The sequence below is a fragment of the Polypterus senegalus genome, chromosome 3, assembly GCF_016835505.1.
Source record: "Polypterus senegalus isolate Bchr_013 chromosome 3, ASM1683550v1, whole genome shotgun sequence".
Classification (NCBI taxonomy): Eukaryota; Metazoa; Chordata; class Cladistia; order Polypteriformes; family Polypteridae; genus Polypterus; species Polypterus senegalus.
In genome coordinates, this window is record NC_053156.1 from 216,003,135 (window position 1) to 216,023,184 (window position 20,050).

The window sequence follows — 20,050 nt, forward strand, 5'->3', positions numbered from 1 at the left end:
GTTTCCTCCAGGTGCTCCAGTTTCCTCCCACAGTCCAAAGACATGCAGGTTAGGTGCATTGGCAATCCTAAATTGTCCCTAGTGTGTGCTTGGTGTGTGTGTGTCATGCAGAAGGCTGGCGCCCTGCCCGGGATTTGTTCCTGCCTTATGCTCTGTGCTGGCTGGGATTGGCTCCAGCAGACCCCCATGACCCCGTGTTAGGATATACAGTGATCCCTTGCTATATCGCGCTTCGACTTTCGCAGCTTCACTCTATCGCGGAAATTCAAATATCAGCATATCTAAATATATATACCAGATTTTTCACTGGTTCGCAGATTTCTGTGGACAATGGGTCTTTTAATTTATGGTACATGCTTCCTCAGTTGCTTTGCCCAGCTGATTTCATAGAAGGGACGCTATTGCAAGATGGCTGAGAAGCTACCCAGTCAGAGCACGTATTATATATTAAATAAAACTCCTCAACGATATACGATATGCTTCCCGTGCGGTGCTTTGCATACTTGAAAGCCCAAACAGCACGTATTGATTTTTGATTACTTGTCTCTCTCTCTCTCTCTCTCGCTCGCTCTCTCTATGACATTCGCTGCTCCTGATGGAGGGGGTGTTCACACACTGGCCTAGAGGATACGGACGCTCCTCTAAAAAATGCTGAAAGACTACCTTCACATTGCTGCCTTCCTTGTAGCTGCTTTGTCCGGCGGTGCCTCGCATACTTAAAAGCCCAAACAGACCTTTTGCTTTTTGATTGTTTGCTTCTTTCTCTCTGACATTCTCTGCTCCTGACGCACACTCCTTTGAAGAGGAAGATATGTTTGCATTCTTTTAATTGTGAGACGGAACTGTCATCTCTGTCTTGTCATGGAGCACAGTTTAAACTTTTACTAAAAGACTAAAAGGTGATATTTCATGTCTAGAGGGCTCTAATAATGTTAGAAAATGCATTTAGAAGGTCATAAACAGGTCTTCTATGCTGTAACTGTGAAAATACTTATATATTTATAAATAAAGAATCCCACTTCACGGAAATTCATTTATTGAGTCTGGAACGGATTAACTGTGATAAATGAGGGTTGACTGTAGTGGGTTGGAGAATGACTGACATTTGAAAAGAAATGGTATGCTCAAGTGTGAAAAATACAAAGAGCAAACCACTGTTTGGAAGGGTTGTCAAATTAAAAGAGTGAAGTTGGTGGATCTCTCTGCACTGATGATGCCAAATTACATGGCTAAGAATTACAGGGGGTGACAAATTATGCGACTTCATGCAGTATTCAGCAAAGTTTCAAAGTTTAAGCTAGTTGTGAACTCCCTGCATGCTGCTGACAGGACTGGCATCTGTACAAAATTATCCAGGTATGGCAATTTCAGACACAATCTCAACCCTTTAAGTTTCCAATTGTAATTTTGTCTTGATATGACAAACAGAAGATATCAGATAACAAACCTCTCTTCCAAAACACCTACATTCCTTTGTACGTTGTGGTTGTGTTGTATACGTCGTTGTTCTGGGTGTGTGCTGGTTGTCAGCTCTTGTATACATAAGACCTTACTTAGCCCTACAACTTAAGCCCAAGTCAGACTGATTTTTTTTGAAGGGGAGTCACAGGCTGGTTTGACTGAGCCGCTGGGAATGGCAAAGTACACAACTAGGGTTTGCAGGAGCCCACCACAACTGCTCCCAAATTGCTAAGATTATGCAAATAAAAGTCATGTAGTCTGACTTTTACAATTTAATTTCTGTGACAGGTGCATAAGCCTCTTTTTGTGTAAATGAACTCATTACATTGGTCATATCTATTTTTTATATGTGCTTCCAGTGACTATTTTGCAGAGAAACCAATAAGGAGGTTAGAGTTCAAAATTAACTCTTTGAGGGCTGAATATTTTTCCCAAAAAACTATTTTTTCTGAAAAGCACACAAAGCAACGGTTTCACACATAAATCAACATAAAACATCTGTCGCTATGTGCTGTGGCTGCTGTTGGCACATGTTTGGTGTCTCTGGCAGCAGTTGCTGTGCAGGGGCACCTCGACGGTCAGCAGGAATGCACGGTGGGCTGGCTGCCTGGTTGTCTTCGCACAGCAGGTGGGTGGCGGTGGCAGTCGCAGTGTGATGCAATATGGTTTGTACCTCATGTCATCATAAGTGATGGTCCTCTCGGGGGAACGCTGCCATAGGTACATCAGCTACACAAAATCAGACGATGCTGGTACCTCACTGTCGTTTTTTATACCCATCTCCAGGTTGGAGTTCAAGAGTCAGAGTCCTATTCAACGAAATTACGTGAAACGTCCATGGAGCATTTTGCTTTGCACAATCACTTTGGTCTCTCGCCAGATGTCGGTGCCATTTTAGAGGTTGTTTACTCTTCGCTACTCTTGCACGCTTAGGTATTTGAGGTTAATTCATCAAAGCTATGTAACTCTCCTTCTAGCAAAGAGAGTCGAACTAAAATGTAAGGACAAGTTTTGTTGCAGTTTACAGCTGCTTATCGTCCTCTACCCCTGAATTTTAACAAAAGTCGACATCAGCCCTGAAAGAGTTCAAATAGAAGGGTTTTGGAAGCCACGAAAACAAAACAAACTGTTTTACACATTTTTATACAGTATATGAAACTATTCAAATATCTTGGGGACATAGAAAAAATTCTATTAATGTGAATCTCTCTATTATAAAAAAAACCTGGAGAGAAACACCAGGGAGACATGATCTTCACGTTAAAATCACGGAAGACACTTAAAAGACCTGCGAGAAGAAAGTGAATAGCCATGGAGCGTCTCGCGGGGACCTTAAACATGAGACTTTGTGCCAAGAGACTGACCCAGGACCGTCTCACGATGACATAGAACATTTGATTCTTGCAAGGCACGCCCTAATTACAATCAATATCAAATAAGACAACAGGCAGCAAAACATTCAGTCGTGTGAAGGATTTGAGCACACACAGATCCAGGGTCTCAGCTCATATAAAGCGCATAAGGACAATACGTTATAAATGAAACGTCGACGACTAAGCGAAGAAGAAAGCAACATGGAGAAAAGAGACTCAAAAGCGTTGGAGAGAAAAAAGAGCAAAAAAGAAAAAGTAATCTAGGTGCAAATTCAGAAAATAAGGAAAGTAATTATCAGCCCAAAACAAGTGAATTGAAACAAAGCATGTCCAATTGGGCTCAGAATTAAAAGACAGAGTAAAAGATAAAGTAGAACTTCATAAACATGCAGAGCAGGTAGGATATTATGAAAGCAGTGGAATTCGAAAGGCTCCAAAAATAACATTGGCATGATACACGTGTGGAGAAAGTAAAAGAATATGAAAGTAGGAAAATTAGAAGGTATAAAAAAAAGAAAGTAAAGATCGCAGTAGCACAAGCAAGCGGAAATTATTACTTGAAAATGGGAAAATAATCACCACAGACCAGGTTTCATTGAAACAAAAGCAGGACAAAGCGAGGTCAGAAATAAAAGACGTCATAAAGAGGTTAAAAAACAAGGGGGCGAAACACATGCAGAGAAAGATACAGAATATGAAAGCAGAAAAAACCGACAGTGTCAGAAAAAGAAAGTAAACATTGCATTACAACAAACAAAGAGAAATTATTACTCGGAGAAATAACGAAAAGACGAATAGAGATCAAATACATGTACATAGGAGATATGTCAGAAGTATGTAAATATTGTAAGGCTTTGAAGTTTAAGTCTGAGAATTTCAAAAACATGGTTTACCTCACATGCATTTATTGGTTACTTTGCAAAAAAATATGTAGATCGCGTTGTCTGTGCTGAAATTCCAAGCAGAGAAACCTATCCTGAATTATGGTATAAAGTCATTAAACACATGTCTCACTGACCTCATTTAAAAGATTCAGCATATTGGGACTCCAAAGATTCCAAATATTGTTTTTACAGAAGTTCTGAAATAAAAGTGAAACTAATGAAATAGCAACAATTCAAATAAAACAAAAATCTTAAAAGTGTGCATCTGGAAAACCAAACATGGGGGTTTGGCGAGCGAAGCGAGCAGGGGGCAAAGCCCCCTAGTATAGCTTAAAAAAGGCAATGAAATGATTCAAAATTATTTTAAAAAATACTGCAAAGAGCAGTAAAGGCTAAAAAACTAAACAAATCAATATCTGGTGTGACCAAACTTTGCTTTTAAAGATGTAGTGAGAAGTCAAGCAAAATGACACCTTTTATTGGCTAACTAAAAAGATTACAATATGCAAGCTTTCGAGTAAATTTGGGCCCCTTCTTCAGGCAAGATGTCATTTTGCTTGACTTCTCACTACATCCATAATGGCTAACATGGTACAATAACCTTTAAAGATGTAAGGTCCACCATTGTGCAGTTTTATCAGAAGATTGGCTTGTTGTCTGTTCCAAGCATCTTGAACTTGTCACAGTTCTGCAGACTGTAGCTGTCTGGTTTGCTTCTGTTGATCCAAGTAATCCCAGACAGCCTTGATGGTGTTGAGTTGAGAGCTCTATGGAGGCCATGCTGCCTGTTGCAGAACTCCTTCAGATTCTTTTTGCTGAGGATGGTTCTTTTATGACATTGGTAGCGTGTTAGTAGTCACAGTCCACAATGAAGTTGGGACTAAATAAAAATGCCTCCCAGATAGTTTTGTGTGATGGATAAGATTCTTCCTGTACTTTTCAGCAAGGAGGATTCTAATCATACTTACCAGATCACCAACTACATTTGCAGAAATTAAGTCACAAACCAACAGGGAACCTCCATCCCTGTGCTTCAGATATGCTCCAGACACTCATCTATGTAGTGTTCTCCAGCTTTCCGATGAACAAACTCCCTCCTGTTTGATGTTTGTGAATGTAGGTGAGCTTTTTTTCCACTTAGGAACCATGGTAGCATTTCTTCCATTAAGAATGCTTCTGACAAGATTTCTCCAGACTGTCGTAGAGTGTGCTTGAGTTGCAGTGGTTTCTTTGAGTTCAGAGCTGATAGTAGCACTGAACTTCTGATTTTGAAGGGACATCAGTCTCTTTTGTCCACTGCACTTAGTTTCTGTGGTTGCCACAACTATGTTTTTAGTCTTTAACTTTGCCCACTTCCTTGTGCTTTTTTTAGAAGAGCCTGGACAGCACATCTCAATATCTTGTCGCTTGGAAGAGACCTTACTGATGCAGGATGACCATCTTGTATATTGTTGCTATGCTCCTATTTCCAAGTTTTGGGAATTGACAATTTGAAAGTTCAACTATCACATCTGCCACAATCTCACGAAGTGTGGTTGTTCTTTACCCAGTTTGATTTCTTCTGCACCAGTTCTGCATTGCATCATTGAGTAATAGGTCTCAGTTTGTTATCATCGTTTCATCGTGCACTGGACTAGCGATCTACAATGTCATCACCTTTTTATCTGACGAGTGCTTTTTGATTTAATGTGTTACTTTCTTTAATGAAATACCAAAGATTGTCTAACTATACATCTTTTGAAAAATTATTATTTGATATTTGTTCTTTTCTGCTGACACAATAATGCAGAAGACAAGAAATATTTATGGTAAAATGTAAGCAAAAAAGCGTGGATTACATAAGATGTCTGCATAGTGCTGTATATAAACACAAACATGTATAAGTTAATGGGGCCGTATTTACAGACTGTACCTTTGTCATCTTAACACTACAAAGCTCATTAACTCCTAATTAATTAATTAATTAATTAATGGTAAAGACATTTGATTAAGAGAGAATCAAGTAGTCCCTAGACTCTAGTATACAGAACTACAATAGCAGGAGAACATTGTACAATCCCGCACATCATGAGCTCACATAAGTAAGCAGCTAAATGGAAGTGGAGTAGCACATTACTTCACAGCTACATATGTGGACATAACATGATGTCTTCTTCATTTAAACACAATCTTTTTGACAAAGGTGATACAATTGGGAAAAAATACTTATTGATATTTATTATTTGCTCAAAATTATCCATTTCTCAAATTTCTATTTGGATTCGAATAAATAAACTTTATTAATTTCAAGAGGAAATTTAGATGCATACAGTAGCAGAAACAAGAAAAACAAAGATATGTATTCACAGGACAGATAATACAGCCAATCAATCAATTGATAAATAAATGTAAATTTATTGCAAGTTCAAAATGAACTTAAAGAGTATGTCAGGAGGAAGCATTGAATTGCTTGATAGCAGTGGGCACTAAAGACCCCCATCTGGTGGACTTCCTCGTCCGAGATTGTCTGCTTAATATTAAGCAGATGTTTGGGAATGCTGGTCCTGCTATGTGGGGTTTTCTTCACTGGACCAAGGCCTGATCCAGGTATTGCAGAGCTTCCAGGAGTGGTTCTAAATAAAGATGCCCACATTCTCCAATATGTAAGTAAAAGGCAGCTAGTGAGGCAGGCTGATAGGTAAATCAATGCCAGTGCTGGCCAGTGTGGAAGATGAATGTTCTCTTCGTTCCCTTGTACTAATTCATGTCTGAGAAGTAAGCTTTACAAAACCATGTAAAAGCATGCTTTGTTTTAGCAAACAGAAAAATATTTGTGCAAAGGACTCAAGGTCTATGCATTCCACACATGAGTCTGCCTTATCACGTTGTCCCTTAGCTTACATCTGAACGCCATAACAAAAGGAGCCAAGAAATCAAGTTTTACAAGGGGAATTGAAAGGTGCTCAAGGATTGTGTATAATAAATGTGTTGACTGTTGCATTTTATAATGATATTAAATCATGCATTCTAGGGGTATAAAACCCTGACACTGTCATGTATATTGATTGTCTGCTTTTCTGAAACTTTTCTCACTGTGACACTGAAAAATAAAGCTGCTTTATAATTCCACCTGCTGTCTGGTCTGACGTCTTTGTCCACATTCTTGGTGCCCAACGTGGGGCAGGATCGTCCAGAGGACCGTGGTGGAGCCGATTTCGGCCGGGTCGGGTCCAGCTTCGGTACAAGTAGGATTGGCCTGCCTTGGGCGTTTCCTGCGTGGGGAGTCCCTGACCTCCTCCTAGCCGATACGAGGCACGACTTGATGGGCATTTCCAGGCAGGTGGACGGAGTCGCGGTGAGTAGATTGGGGGATTCCTGTTAGTTTGAATTTGACTGGTGTGCTAGAAGTAATACGAATATAGAAAGAAAAAGAATAAAAAGCATATGCAAAATAAAGAATAAGAGAGCCTACTGTATCAGACCCATAGGAGGGTTCTAGGGACTCACGGAAAGTGGCTTTGGGACCCTATGGAAAACGGCACAGTGTGAATGTTAGCTAGTCACCCCTGTGCAGTGGAATAGAAAGGGGCGAGTGGCACGCTCCTATAATAATTTGAGGAATGGGGGTGAAAGGGTGTATTTAGAGAATATGTGTCTAAATAAATAGGAGGTCAAGTTTTTCATCCGCTGTCTGGTCATACTCTTGTTTCAACGGGTTGCTAAGGTGACGGAGACAATACCCTGGCAGACTGACGCATACAAACCGTCTGATGAAGGGATCGGGGTTAAAACCTCCATATCCCGGACTCCACGGGGCGTATTGATGTAGGATTCTGCTGATGCGAATAAACGGACATGAAGTCACCTGAAGCTGTAATCCGGGAATAGGAGCAGACGGCGGGTGGAACGGGGTTTATCGAGGGCTGAGTCATTTTCTGCTGATATCCTGCCGCTCACTATGGGAAAAACAAATAGCAAGCCAGTCAAACAGTCCCCCAAGAGTCCTAAAAACCTAACGTTAGAAGGATTATTTTCGAGGGGTTGCCGGACTCCTAGTGCGCCGTCGGGATTGAAAGGCGGGTCCCCTAGAAAGCTCATTGAAAAGAAGACAGGATTAGATTTTAAAAAAAGGCATGTAGGAAGTGGAATAAGGACAGTGGAAGTAGATGGCCAGTGGAAGGACCCGGAGATATGAATGAGATACAGGACATTAGAAAAATACTGTGCAGAAATACACAGGGTTGTTCTAATGGAGGTCTTTATCGGATGGATATGTATGACAGATGGGAATTGGTTATTAAAGACCGTATGTTGGAAGTGGCACAGAAATGGAATGAGCTTTTAGCTGCCGAAGTTAAGACTGGAAAGGAAAAGGAAGTGCTGATTATAGCTTTACAGAAAGTGCAGGCTGATTCGTGACCCCAGTCTGAAGGAAGGAGGAAGAGGAGTGATAAAAAAGACCCTTTATATCCCATGCTCTCTTCCCCAACATTTTACCCACAACCTCTTCCACCGCCACATTCACTCATTGCCCCAACAGCTCCTGTGGTTACCGATGCCCCAGCTACTGATGACTTCTTTGATGAACAATATCAGTGCGACACCTCCTCACTTACGGATCCGGATGATGAGACTGACGGCCACTTGTTAGGGGCTATGGGAGGCTGTTCTAACTCACACAAAAAGTCCTCCATTTCACAACGTACTAGAAGCAAGACCCTCCAAGATAAGTCCCTTGAAAACTTTACCCCGTTTAAGTCTCCTAAACCTTTAGCACCCACATTTTCATGCCCTTTAATTGAGGTCCCTAACCCCCGACACGATCCTACACAACCCACTACAGTAATGATACATCGTAACTGGGATGTTCAAGAGCTGAAAGACGTAGTGTCCGAATTGCCTGATCTTAAGGTAATCGGTGGGTTGAAGTTTGTGGAACAGGTGCAGCAACTAGACAACATATATAAACCCAGTGCGGCTGAATGGACCCAGGTGCTACGCAGAAAGATGGGCACCATTTGGGTTACTGTCAATCATGGGCAGCATAATGGAGTACAGTGGCAGTGGAATGAGGCATTGCCTCGTGGACAAAATAACGAGGGTCCTTTCCTTGCCCAATGGGAACACGTGAAAACTGCAATAACTGCAAAATATAAAAAGGGCACTGACTAAAAAGGGCACTGACTGGTCCCTTATTTCAGCTGCCAAACAAAAGAAAGATGAGACGGTAGACGAATGGGCACATCGCATTCAGGACTTGATGACAAATCATTCTGGTTTAGACAGCCCAGACGACCGTAACAAGGCAGCAGTTCCTCCTTGTGTGTCAGGACTCAGAAGTTATATCCAAAATAAGGTACGCACATCCTGTATTTGGATGGGAAAGTGCCACTTTTGATGAAGTTAAAAAACACGCGGAGCATGCTGAATGACAGACTAAGCAAAAAGAGTCAGTTACTCTAACCAAGTTAATTGGGCCACAAATGAATTATTATGCAGGTGGAGCTGCCTCAGGCAGGGAAGGAGGACATAGAGGACGTGGATTTTTCCGAGGACAGGGGTGAGGCCGGGGGAGAGGTTGCGGATTTTTACTTCCTAATCCAAATTCTTTGTCTGCTCAGCCGCCTCTCCCCTCAAATCAAGCATCTACATCTTATGCCTGTTACGGGTGTGGTGAGACAGGACACTTCTGCCGCAATTGCCCACATCAGCTTCCACCCCCGCCTCCCTTACCTGAACCTGAGGATATTTCTTGGTCCTAGGAATTCGCAGGGACCCCCAGCCACTCTGTTCAGTTGCCTTTGCTCACTCGCCATGTGGACACAGATCCTTTATTGACTTTGCTGGTGAATGGTAATGAAACTGCTTTTCTAGTCTGCCTCGAACGATACAGTGACTGTGCTTACTGCTTCTGGACAACCACATGTTTTGCTGGTGTCTAAACCTCTTCGGGTTCAGCTTCATTCCAGTGGTTCCACTTTGATGCACCGGTTTTTCTTATATCAGCTCTGCCCTGTTAATCTGTTAGGAAGGGATGATGACTAAGCTCTCCCTATTTCTCTAACCAAACGAGGGTTTTACTGTTCCATTCCTAAATTCCTGTGCCAAACCTCCCCCCACACTAAGCCCTCTTTTGCAGCCTGGACCCTGAACATCTCCTCACACACCATTCTCCTTAAAGCCCTACACTCTTTTCCTTCATGTTTTTTTCCCCACTTGCAAGTCCCCAACACCCTCCACTGCACTGCCCAGTACTTCCCTTCTGAACTGGACACACCTTGGTTAGAATCTTTTCTCTCTTCAGGCACTAGCCCAGAGACCCTTCATATCCATTGCATTTTTTTCTCATCCACCAAAGCTGCTGCTGTCAGTGTACCTCACATATTCACAAAGCATTTTCTATTTAGGAGGTTCGGTTCCCCATGTTTCTTTAGCCAAATCTAGCACCGTTCGCTGGGTCGAAATTGGGGAATGGGTGGGACAATGTCTCGATAGGACGGACTGGCTGCACGTTGCTCCAGGTATTTTTGATACTTCAGATCATTTGATAACTAAGGTTTTACTCCGGGATGACCTTCCAGTTATCCGTTCATTATGCCATCCCACCCTTTCCACATTTTCATTACAGACTTCATATCCCTCTTGGCTTTCCTCACTTCCCGATGCACTGTGGTCCCAGGGGAAAAATGATTATGGAAGGATGGCGCACTGTGAGCCACTGGTGATTTACCCAAAATCGTCCTTCCGCCCGCATCGCGCCCAGTATCCTCTGTCTCCAGCAGCAGAGGCTGGCATCTCCGTCATGCATTCCGATCTCGTGAAACGTGGAGCAATCATTCCAATTAAATATTCTCCAGTCAACTCCACCAGTTTACCTGTTTACCTGGCTGACGGTTCATGGCATTTTGTTCAAGATCTTCGACAAGTTAATTCTGCAGTTTTCCTAGGGCACCTATTGTTCCTAATCCTTCCACTATTCTTTCTACGATACCCCCGTCCGCCCGTTATTTCTCTGTTATTGACTTTGCTAACGCTTATTTTTCTATTCCTGTGCACCCTGACTCTCAATTCTGGTTTGCCTTTACTTTCCAAAACCGCCGTTGGACATGGACCGTTATGCCTCAGGGATATACTGAAGCCCTTGTGTATTGGACAAGCTCTTGCTCAAAATTTAGTTGTCTTTTGGCCAGATAAAGACAGTGTATTGATACAGTATGGAGATGATATAATGTGTAGTACTACAGAAGAAGATTGTGCAAATGATACTCAGAAATTGTTATTATTTTTAGCAGAAAATGGCCATAAAGTTTCTAAAACAAAACTGCAGTTAATTCAAACAACTGTGAAATATTTAGGTCATGACATTTCTTGCGGAACAAGAGCTCTCTCTCTCTAGCGATCGTATAAACACCATTCAAAATCTTCCTAGACCTGTTACAAAGCAACAGGTTATGTCTGTATTAGGCATTCTAGGATACTGCCGGCAATGGATTTTAAACTTCACTAAAAGAGCACAGCTTTTGCAAACTTTAGCAATCAACCCTGATCTCCCCCTTTCTGGTCAGGTGGCATGGAATGATCAAGCTGAGAAGGCTCTATGTGACTTAAAAAAAAAAATGTGCACTACTGTTTGCGCCTGCGTTGGGACTGTTGTCTATTTTCGTCCATTCACTCTGTTCGTGGACGAAAAGGGGGGATATATGAATGCAGTTCTTACACAACTCCATGGAGAAAAAACAAAGGCTTAGCCTATTTTTCGAAAAAATTGGATCCAGTGGCTGCGGGACTTCCAACCTGTCTCAGAGCTGTAGCAGCCACAACAGAGGCCATGCTAGCCAGTACAGATATAGTGCTCATGAGCCCCCTAGTGGTAAAAGTGCCTCACACCGTACACTCCATTTTAGTACAGGCTAAAACCTCACATCTCACTACTGCTAGGGCAATACACTACCAAAATGTACTCTGTACTTTGTCAAACGTTACCATAGAAAGGTGCTCCACCTTAAATCCAGCTACGTGCTTCCAACTGAAAATCAAGGGGAGCCCCACAACTGTCATGATGAAATAACTAAGGTTATAAAACCTAGACCAGACCTACAGGAAACACCCTTAGGAACAGGGGAGATAAGTTTTGTGGATGGATGTTCTTTACAATTGGAAAATGGAACACCTTCAACCAGCTATGCAGTGGTCAAAGGTGACCACCTGCTGGAAGCAAACCGAATTTCTTCAAGTTTGAGCGCAGGCAGCTGAGTTGATAGCTCTCACCCGAGCTTGTCAGTTGTCAGAGGGAAAAATTGTAACTATCTATACTGATTCTAGATATGCTTTTGGAGTCTGCCATGATCATGGGGCATTATGGAAACTCAGGGGATTCAAGACCAGTACTGGCAAGCCCATTCAGCATCAAAAACTAATAGAATCCCTCTTAGAGGCCATAATAAAGCCATCAAATTGGCTATAGTTAAATGTCAAGCCCATACTGAAAAACAAGATCCCATTAGTAAAGGAAATAAACTGGCCGATCACTTTGCAAAACAAGCTGCTTATAATAATACCCAAATCTCTTTTTTCCAACAGGCAGATGACAGAGATTCCGGTAATTTAGTAATTTCTTTACAGAGTTCAGCTTCAGAAAAAGAAAGACGAACCTGGTCCAAGGAAGGATCATTGGTCAACGAGATCTGGACCCATAAGCAAACTAATAAACCTTTCCTTCCTAAAGCTTCTTTTCCAGGTATGGCAAAAATTGCACATGGCCTGGATCACGCTGGAAAGGATGCAATGGTTGAAGAGGTTGAGAGAAGCAGTAGGCTTCTCTACATAGGCAGAGCAATTCTGTAAACGCTGTGCAGTATGTCAGAAATTTAATGTAGGGAAGGGTATTCAGGTAAGTCCCGCCGTTACACCTAACCCAATGGGTCCATTCGAACACCTCCAAATGGACTTCATTGAATTAACACCATCAAAGGGTACCGATACTGTTTAGTAATTGTTGATGTGTTCTCCGATGGGTGGAAGCTTTCCCTTCCAAACATGCAGATGCCAAAACTGTGGCAAAAGCTTTGATAAAGGAAATCATTCCTAGATGGGGCATACCGCAGAAATTACAAACTGATAATGGCACAGACTTTGTAAATTCCATTATAAATGAATTAACCACCTGGCTCCAGATAAATGTGCATCATTATTGCAAATACCACCCCCAGAGTGGAGGTATTGTGGAACGATGCAATGGTACCTTGAAATCTAAATTGGCTAAAATCTGTGAGCAAACAAATTTAACTTGGCCTGATGCTCTGCCTCTGGCCTTGATGGGATTAAGGGGAAGAACACATCGGCAGTTAGGGCTGTTGCCATTCGAAATTCTGACCGGATGGCCCATGCCAGTCAGCATGGTCATAGGTAATGTTACATTGTATACTGTGGACAATGATCTTCTTTCCAGTCTTACAGGTCTCCAAGCTTCTCTGAAGGAAGTCCACGAGCAGGTGAATCAGGCCTGGAGAACTAGTCCTCCATCAAAGGACTCCCCGATTCCGTTAGGAACCTGGATTCTGGTTAGAGATACTCGAAGGAAACATTGGCATCACCCTCGGTGGAGAGGACCGGTCCAAGTTCTGCTGTCGATACCACACACTGTTAAAGTTGAGGGACTGCCTGCTTGGATTCACATCTCACATTGCAAAAGATGGCACCCTTGATTGTGGTATCCTTGTTTGCTGCCATTTCCTGAAGATGTAAAAACTGGGTTAACTGAATAATTTACTTTTGCCTGGTGTTTCTTATGGACATGTGAAGGAGTGTGCCCTGTGATAGGATGGCATCCAGTTCAAGGGTTCCAGTGCCGACAACTTTGATAGGTGCCAGATGACCATGACCCTGAACTGAAGCGGGTTAGAAAATGGATGGACTGATAAATGTATGAAAGATGCTATATAAAGCACGGCTTGAAAGAAAGCTGGATTTTTGTTCTTCCTACAGATTATTTTCTAGAACATAATAGTAAAATTGTATGCACTTTCAGCTATAAGAACAGCAATATTTGGACATTTTAGGGTGATTTATTTTCAAGTCGCCGGGGACTTCTTGTGCTTTGTTCATGTTTGCAGGTTTCTGGTGGCTCATTTACCTGAGCTGTAGCCACTGTTGTGGGTCCTGAGTCAGAACACACCTCCACTCAACCGGGTTAAATGGCTTAAGTCAGTTTTCATCTCTCTTACAGTTGCTTTTATCGTTCTCCTGCTTGTAGCTTGCTGTATTGTTCCCTTGATAAGATACACTGTGTCCAAGTATTTTACTGCCTCTATGGCAAAGGCTTACTTTTTACACAAAAAAAATGCTTCAGATCAGCACAGCCACCCCACACTCCTCTGCCCACTCCACTCCATCCCCCTCTCCTACCCTTTCCCACTCAACTCTCCCCTGATCAAATATTTTTTGTTTGCTAAAAAAGGGGGGAATGTGGAAGACGAATGTTCTCTTTGTTCCCTTGTACTAATTCATGTCTGAGAAGTAAGCTTTACAAAACCATGCTTTGTTTTAGCAAACAGAAAAATATTTGTGCAAAGGACTCAAGGTCTATGCATTCCACACATGAGTCTGCCTTATCACGTTGTCCCTTAGCTTACATCTGAACGCCATAACAAAAGGAGCCAAGAAATCAAGTTTTACGAGGGACGTTAAAGGGGCTCAAGGATTGTGTATAATAAATGTGTTGACTGTTGCATTTTATAATGATATTAAATCACGCATTCTAGGGGTATAAAACTGGACCCCGCCCAACAGACGGGGTTCAGAAGAGCCCTGACACTGTCATGTATATTGATTGTCTGCTTTTCTGAAACTTTTCTCACTGTGACACTGAAAAATAAAGCTGCTTTATAATTCCACCTGCTGTCTGGTCTGACGTCTTCGTACACACCAGTTACAGACCACTTTAGATGACTCCCACCACTGACCAGTTATACAACTCTTTAACTTTTTCAGGGCTGATGTTGACTTTTGTCGAAATTCATGGGTAGAGGATAATAATGAGCTGTAAACTGCGACAAAGCTCCCCCTTACGTTTTAGTTTGACTCTCTTTGGACGAAGGAAAGGTACGTAGCTCTGTTGATTTGACCTCGATTCCCTGTGTGTGCGTGAATAGTGAAGAGCAAACCGCTTCTAAAATGGCTTTGACATCTGGCGAGACTAAAGCAAATGTGTAAAGCAAAATACTTCAAGGACGATTTACGTATTATTGATAAATCAGACTCTGACTTTTCGGACTCTTGAGTTTGATGCAAGTGATCCTGAGATGGATATTGCAAATTAAAGTGAGATACCAGCATCAGCCTATCGGTCCCCAGCTGACTGTGGTGCTATACATGTTTGTGTTGCTGTTATGCCTACAGTAGCGTTCGCCAAGGAGGACCACCACTTATGATGATAAGAGGTACAAACCATATTTCGGCACACTGGGACTTCCATCGTCACCCACCTGCTGTGCGAAGACAAAGAGGTAGATGGCCCACTGCTGCCAGGGATGCTGAACAGGTGCCAACAGCAGTTTTGATTTATGTGTGGAACCAGTGCATTGTGTGCTTTTCAGAAAACTGCATTTTTGGAAAAAGTATTCAGCCCTCAAAGAGTTAAGCAGTTCCTTGTCAGTGGTGGCTGGTGAAAATACTTTGGGCAGGGACACAGCTTTTGCGGGAATAAACTGAAGGAGCATTTATCTATTGTAAAGTGCCTTTTAAATCTATCTATCTATCTATCTATCTATCTATCTATCTATCTATCTATCTATCTATCTATCTATCTATCTATCTATCTATCTATCTATCTATAGTTAGGTCCATAAATATTTGGACAGAGACAATTTTTTTCTAATTTTGCTTCTGTACATTACCACAATGAATTTTAAATGAAACAACTCAGATGCAGTTCAAGTGCAGACTTTCAGCTTTAATTCAGTGGGGTGAACAAAAAGATTGCATAAAAATGTCAGGCAACTAAAGCATTTTTTTAACACAATCCCTTCATTTCAGGGGCTCAAAAGTAATTGGACAATTGACTCAAAGGCTATTTCATGGGCAGGTGTAGGCAAGTCCGTCGTTATATCATTATTAATTAAGTAGATAAAAGGCCTGGAGTTGAGGTGTGGTGTGGTGCTTGCATGTGGAAGATTTTGCTGTGAACAGACAACATGCAGTCAAAGGAGCTCTCCATGCAGGTGAAAGAAGCCATCCTTAAGCTGCGAAAACAGAAAAAACCCATCCGAGAAATTGCTACAATATTACGAGTGGCAAAATCTACAGTTTAGTACATCTTGAGAAAGAAAGCAAGCACTGGTGAACTCAGCAACACAAAAAGACCTGAACGTCCACAGAAAACAACAGTGGTGGATGATCGCAGAATCATTTCCATGGTGAAGAGAAACCCCTTCACAACAGCCAACCAAATGAACAACACTCTCCAGGGAGTAGGCATATCGATATCCAAGTCTACCATAAAAAGAAGACTGTATGAAAGTAAATACAGATGGTGCACTGCAAGGTGCAAGCCACTCATAAGCCTCAAGAATAGAAAGGCTAGATTGGATTTTGCTAAAGAACATCTAAAAGAGCCAGCACAATTCTGGAAAAACATTCTTTGGACAGATGAAACCAAGATCAACCTCTACCAGAATGATGACAAAAAATGGTATGGAGAAGGCGTGGAACAGCTCATTATCCAAAGCATAGCACATCGCATACCACATCATCTGTAAAACACGGTGGAGGCAGTGTGATGGCTTGGGCGTGCATGGCTGCCAGTGGCACTGGGACACTAGTGTTTATTGATGATGTGACACAGGACAGAAGCAGCCGAATGAATTCTGAGGTGTTCAGAGACATACTGTCTACTCAAATCCAGCTAAATGCAGTCAAATTGTTTGGGTGGCGTTTCATGATACAGATGGACAATGACCCAAAACATACAGCCAAAGCAACCCAGGAGTTTTGTTAAAGCAAAGAAGTGAAAATTCTTGAATGGCCAAGTCAGTCACCTGATCTTAACCCAACTGAGCATGCATTTCACTTGTTGAAGACTAAACTTCGGACAGAAAGGCCCACAAACAAACAGCAACTGAAAGCTGCTTCAGTAAAGGCCTGGCACAGCATTAAAAAGGAGGAAACCCAGCATCTGGTGATGTCCATGAGTTCAAGACTTCAGGCTGTCATTGCCAGCAAAGGGTTTTCAACCAAGTATTAGAAATTGACATTTTATTTCCTGTTATTTAATTTGTCCAATTATTTTTGAGCCCCTGAAATAAAGGGATTGTGTTAAAAAATGCTTTAGTTGCATCACAATTTTATGCAATCTTTTTGTTCAACCCACTGAATTAAAGCTGAAAGTCTGCACTTCAACTGCATCTGAGTTGTTTCATTTAAAATTCATTGTGGTAATGTATAGAACTAAAATTAGAAAAAGGTTGTCACTGTCCAAATACTTATGGACCTAACTGTATCTATCTATCTATTATATAGTGCCTTTCACATCTATCTATTAAATAGAACTTTTCATAACAATCTGGTCATTCCACAAGCTCTCATGGTCCTTAGTGTCAATGCCCATCTTGTCCTGTCCAGTACCAGACCCATAGGACAAATCCAGGCTAAAATGTATTATACCTTTTCAACCATACTGCTCAATCTGATGCCAGCTTTCCCATTTCTATTGTGCTCCAAAACTTCAGTCCCCTTATTCTTCCCATAACGTACCCTTTAGATATGAAAAGAAACAGGTGTACCTGCCACCCAAATTTTATACTGCACCTGTCTCCAAATTGTCAATTCCTCTGCCAACTTGGCATTAACCCCCTGAGTGACTCAATTTTGAAATTTTATGTCAGTATTGTTAAGCCTGAGTCAGACTCAGGGTGACATTTAATGATTTGTTTTAAAGTGTGTAGCTTGAAAAACTCTCAGGACAGCATTCTGTTGATGTTTAATGGATAAGATAACACCATACTATAAAATACCAGTAAGATTTTTATGCTTCCTGCCACTTTATGGTAACTTTATGGTAATCTATACTAATAAAAGGCAAAGCCCTGACTGACTGACTGACTGTCTCACTCACTCACTCACTCACTCACTCACTCACTCACTCATCACTAATTCTTCAACTTCCCATGTAGGTAGAAGGCTGAAATTTGGCAGGCTCATTCCTTACAGCTTACTTACAAAAGTTGAGCAGGTTTCATTTCGAAATTCTACACGTAACGGTCATAACGGTTGACAACATCCGCCATGTTGAACTTTCTTATTTATGGCCCCATCTTCACGAAATTTGGTAGGCAGCCTCCCTGCGCTAACCGAAACCGATGTACTTACTTATTTCAATGGTATGACGCCACTGTCGGCCGCCATATTGAACTTTCCAAACGTCACTAATTCTCCAACTTCCCGTGTAGGTAGAAGGCTGAAATTTGGCAGGCCCATTCCTTACAGCTTACTTACAAAAGTTAAGCAGGTTTCATTTTGAAATTCTACGCGTAACGGTCATAACGATCAACAACATCCGCCATATTGAACTTTCTTATTCATGGCCCCATCTTCACAAAATTTGGTAGGCGGCTTCCCTGCGCTAACCAAAACCAATGTACATACTTATTTCGGTGGTATTGACGCCACTGTCAGCCGCCATATTGAACTTTCCAACATCACTAATTCTCCAACTTCCCGTGTAGGTAGAAGGCTGAAATTTGGTACTTATTTCAGTGGTATGATGCCACCGTCGGCCGCCATATTGAACTTTTAACGGAAACCGATGTCCGTACTTATTTCGTTGGTATGGCACCACTGTCGGCCGCCATATTGAACTTTCCAATGTCACTAATTCTCCAACTTCCCATGTAGGTAGAAGGCTGAAATTTGGCAGGCCCATTCCTTACAGTTTACTTACAACAATTAAGCAGGTTTCATTTCAAAATTCTACATAACGGTCAACAACGGTCATAATGGTCAACCGAAACCGTCCGCCATGTTGAACTTTCTTATTTACATACAGGTAGAAGGCCCCATGTTCACGAAATTTGGTAGGTGGCTCCGCCTGAGCTAACGAAACCAATGTAGCTAATGAAACCAACTTATTTTGGTGGTATGAAGCCACTGTCAGCCGCCATATTGAATTTTCCAACATCACTAATTCTCCAACTTCCCGTACAGGTAGAAGGCTGAAATTTGGCAGGCTCATTCCTTACAGCTTACTTACAAAAGTTAAGCAGGTTTCATTTCGAAATTCTACGCGTAACGGTCATAATGGTCAACAACGTCCGCCATGTTGAACTTTCTTATTTATGGCCCCATCTTCTCGAAATTTGGTAGGCGGCTTCCCTGCACTAACCGAAACCAATGTAATACTTATTTCGGTGGTATGATGCCACTGTCGGCCACCATATTGAACTTTTCAACAGTCTTTGTTACTTATGGGCCCATCTTCAAGAAATTTGGTACACGGGTTCCCAACGCTAACTGAATCCTACTTACGCATATATATACGCCCATACCCTGCAGCTCGGTCACGGTGAGGCGGTTGGGTCCCCATCCCAACGCCTCCCACGTTGTTGGCTGCCTGCCTATATAAGTCCGTCCGTCGCTCCGGTCTCTACGTTCCCTTCCTTGCTTCGCCACGGGATTCACGTCTCCCTACTGATAACTACAGCCTTTTTGTTTAATCCACGGCTTCTCCTCTGTTTTATTGTTTGTTTATTACAATTATCGTTATTGTATAGGTATTTTACACTTAATTTACATTGCTCAGGTACCCATTTCCTTTATCATTCCAACCCCCATTACCATGTCTATCGAGATGATCACTATCGATCAAAGAACTATCACTTACCGAGTGGTTTCCATGCCCGGAGATACCACCTACCTTTTCCATTCTCTTTGTTACATATTGCACGGCCATATCAGGCTCACTCTTAATATCTGGAGAAACATTGTGTCTTATGTATTGAATGATTGGGACAGGTTCAAGGTGTGGACTGATGACGGTACAGGAGATAATTATACTACACAGGAGCACTATAAGAGTGAAATGCTTAAGCCCTTCACTTATGGTTCTGCATGTGAGTTGATGGCTGCCGCTGAATTGTTCGGGTGTCGCTTTCAAGTGTACTGAAATGGCCAAATATTTTACACCTTTCGACAACCACCAATGCCTCTTAAACATCTTAGATTCACAGGTGACGATTTCAGTAGTGGACACTTTGATGTTTAGGAATGTTTAAACTCTCAAAAGCTGGATGTGATTTTATCGCTGAAACCGGTTGTGTGCTTACAACGCTTGACAGATGCCGAATGTCACTTCAATACAAC